This window comes from Protopterus annectens, chromosome 3.part1 (assembly GCF_019279795.1).
Source record: "Protopterus annectens isolate FY-2018-M chromosome 3.part1, PAN1.0, whole genome shotgun sequence".
Classification (NCBI taxonomy): Eukaryota; Metazoa; Chordata; order Ceratodontiformes; family Protopteridae; genus Protopterus; species Protopterus annectens.
The window spans coordinates 515905072-515908881 of record NC_056732.1 but is presented as its reverse complement, the minus strand read 5'-3'; the positions used below and the strand labels follow the sequence as shown (position 1 = coordinate 515908881).

General features: G+C 40.8%; 1 pseudogene; it reads left to right on the top strand.

Annotated features, from left to right (window-relative positions):
- Positions 1-801: 801 nt before the first annotated feature.
- On the top strand, positions 802-1664 carry LOC122798858 (annotated as a pseudogene).
- The last annotated feature ends 2146 nt before the right edge of the window (positions 1665-3810 follow it).

Genomic DNA, 3810 nt, shown 5'->3' with positions numbered 1-3810 from the left:
AAAAATAATTTACAGTCATACTTAGATATGCTACCAATACATGTTTAGTTGAAGTGTAAGCCTTAACTGAATTGAACATTTATGAATGACTTAATGAGGCAAGTTCACAACTAAGGTGTTCCACAGTAGATCAACGCAATGCTAGTATTCAGCCTGTACAAATGGAGAGACACTTTAGGTGCCTCTAGTGATATTGGCCCATAACTGTGCGGCCTCATGCTGAACACATACATAATAAGTTTACACAAGTTTTAGAAACTAGGGAGTATCAGTCAGTTTATAACAATAGTTGTAATAGTTTGGATTTCTTGTAGGATGAGGGACACCACTGTTTTCACACATCTGTCCCTGGTTGGGGCATGTTTGATTTAATTCTGTATTTCTTATTTCATGTCATAAGTTATGCATTTCTCACTGTTTGTCACAGTATGGTACAGTTCCTGGTCCTTTACAAGTTATGTCTGGACAGTTTGATTTTTTTAGCTGTCTACTTTATTGTTCATATTCATCATAACTTACTGACTAATTATTTCTAATACTACAGATCAACTGATTCAAGTTATGTATAGCAGTGAAATGTACTCTCAGATGCATTCACACATGACACCTTCACAGTATGCCATTCTGTATGTGCACATGTCAGGTGGATTCATATATGACACATTCACAGTATCATAGGATCATAGGAAGTTACTAGGTTAATGGCCATTGGGCCCTTACAAGCCTAGTCAAGTTCTAACCTTATTTCCATGATCAGCACCTAATGCTCATGTCCAATAGCTATCGCAGAAAAAAACTCGAGTGGGGTTGTTTGACGGGGCATATTCTGCAAATAATTAACTGCATTTCATCCGATCCGGTGCATCGTGCAATTTTAAAATGAAAAGTTTAACGAGCTTCAGTGATCCAGCAAGTTTTTCTGCTGTTTAAAAAGTAGACAAACAAGTCAACATGACCGAAAATTCTGCTCCAGCTGCAAAACCTAAGCGCTCCAAGGTGTCAAAAAAGCCAGCTAACCATCCTAAGTATTCAGATATGATCATTGCTGCTGTTAAAGCTGACAAAGGTCGTTCTGGCTCTTCTCGACAGTCCATACAGAAGTACGTGAAGAGTCACTACAAAGTGGGAGAAAATGCTGATGCGCAGGTCAAGTTGTCACTCAGACGTTTGGTTACCAGTGGTGCGCTCAGACAGGCCAAGGGTGTTGGCGCGTCGGGCTCCTTCCGAGTCACCAAGTCGGAGGACGCAAAGAAGCCTGCCAAGGCACCCAAGAAGGTTAAAAAGGCACCCTCAGCCAAGAAAGCACCCAAACCCAAGAAGGTAGCAAAGTCACCAGCTAAACCGAAGAAGCCTAAAGCAGAAAAGAAAGCAAAGAAGCCGGCATAGAAAAAAGCAGTAACTCCTAAAAAAGCGACACCAAAAAAGACTGTTAAGCCTAAACCTGTCAAAGCCTCCAAGCCCAAAAAGGCAAAGGTCGTAAAGCCAAAAGCGAAAACCACCCCCAAGAAAGCAGCAAAGAAGAAGTGAAGCAGTCAGAAGGATATGAACTTTTTTATTATTTTAACATGTATCTGTAAATATTGCAGCTAATGTTTTTCCATGTAGCTCTGAGTGATCTTTTAACTTAAATCATGAAAAAGGGAACAGTTTATTTAAGATGTGTATTATTTTTTTTTTTTTATATAAAATATAAAACTGTTTTCCTGGGGTAAATTTATGGTTATCCTTTCACTCATTCAGATTGTGTTTGAAGAGAGCCATTGATGTGCTCTGTTTCCATGAAATGAGAGTCTGTTACAAAGGTGTGGTAACCTCTGGGGGACAAATCGGTCCCTCCACCAGGTTCTATTAATGTCACATACCAGGTTAAGGTCTTTAGAACGATTAACCCATGTACCATTTTCTTGCAGATATGCAACATTTTCAATAAAGCAGGGTCAAAGATTGCCTTATATGCAAGGCAGAGATCATCTCTGAGCAGTCTGTATGAAACAGAATAAAGTGACAGTGATTTCACATGATCCAAATAGGACAGATGCTGAAGACCTTGAATTTTCCTTGTGAGGAACCTTTGTGGTTTCTCCAGTTGCTGCAGGTGCATGGAAAGGTACATACCACAAAGGGTGTTGTACTCTATTATTGGCCTGATGAGGGAAGAGTACAGGGAGGTTATACCTTCTTTTTTTTTCTGGAGGCAATGCCCTTATTTATACAGAATGTCTTCTTACCACTGTGGAAACACGGTGATCAAAGGTAAGATTGCTGTCAACCTGTGTGCCAAGGTCTCTAACAATGATTGCGTACTTAGAGTGTTGCTATTGATGTGGTAGTTAGCAGGAACATTGCTCTTACTGAAAGGGATGATAATAATTTTTTTTGTATTGAGTTTACGGCCATGACTTTGGAACCAATCATTTGTTTGTGTAAGACCCTCTTGGATGTTGACTTCATTTGGAGATTCTATGACCACTCCCAGTTTGCAGTCATCAGCAAACTTTGTCAGCCACAGACCTTTAGTTTTTGCTTGTACTTTGGAGAAATAGATTCCAAACAATAGAGGTCCCAGGACTGATCCCTGTGGAACACCACTGGTTACAGGTCTGCTGTTAGAGGTGGATTCCACTATTTTGACCATATGTGTTCTATCAGTGAGCCAGTTAGTGATCCATCTAATGATATAAGGGTTGATACCCAGCTGGGTGAGTTTTTCAATGATGCCTGAGTGGGGGAGAGTATTGAAAGCCTTGGATAAGTCTAGGTAGGTTGTATGCACAGATTTCTTCTTTTCCAGGGCCTTGGTGACTGTCTCAAAGAAGTCCACCAGGTTTAATAGGCATGATCTTCCTTTGACAAATCCAAACTGAGTAGGGAAAATTGTTTGGAGATTACCTATATCTTTGTTGATAAGATCCATGATGATTCGCTCCATGGCTTTGTAGATAAGGCTAGTCAGGCTAATAGGTCTATAGTTCCTGGGGTCGGTGGAAGCACCACCTTTGTGCAAGGGAATAACGGTGGCCATTTTCCATTCAGCTGGGATGAAGCTAGGGCTTAGACTATGATTGAAAAGAGTACCCGATAGTGTTGCGAATTCTTGTTGGAGCCCATGTAGGATGCAGCCTGGGATATCATTAGGTCCCATAGATACTGTGCTTTTGGTCTGAGAAAGGGAACTCTTTAGAGATACAAGGTACAGGCCAGGTGGTAGGCATGTCATTGGATTTGGGGGGTGGGGATAGGGTATTGAAGTTTTCACAGGACCTGTTGGCCAACAGGTTAGCTATGTCCTCAGGCTCAGTATATGTGGTATTATTAACTACCAGTTTTTCAGAAATCTGGGCCTTTTCTTTTAAGTTACGGATGTAACTAAAGAATGCTTTATGGTTATCCTTAGCTGAGGAAGCTAATTTGGATTCATAGTTTGCTTTGGATGAGTTCACAAGAAGTATTATTTGCTTGTTTAAACTGAAGAGGTTGTGTTTCCAGTTTAGGGCACGCTCCCTCTAACTCTTAGACAGCAGTTTCTTCCTCTTATTGTAAAGCCTGTTAATGGCAGTTGTCCACCAGGCAGGTTTGCTCTTCCTTGAGCAGCTTGCTTTGGTCCAATCAGCTGCGGCCAAGTCAATGCAGTTTTACAGATGTTTGTATAAAGCACTGATGTAGAACTCGGCATAGTTGCAAATTCCATCAGGGGGTGCAGTGAAGCTATTTATACCATCTTGTAAGAGGTTATAATATATTTTGGAGAAGTTTTTTAGTTTAGTTGCTGCTGGTGGGGGGGGGCAGGTGTGATAATTACTTCGAATGAGA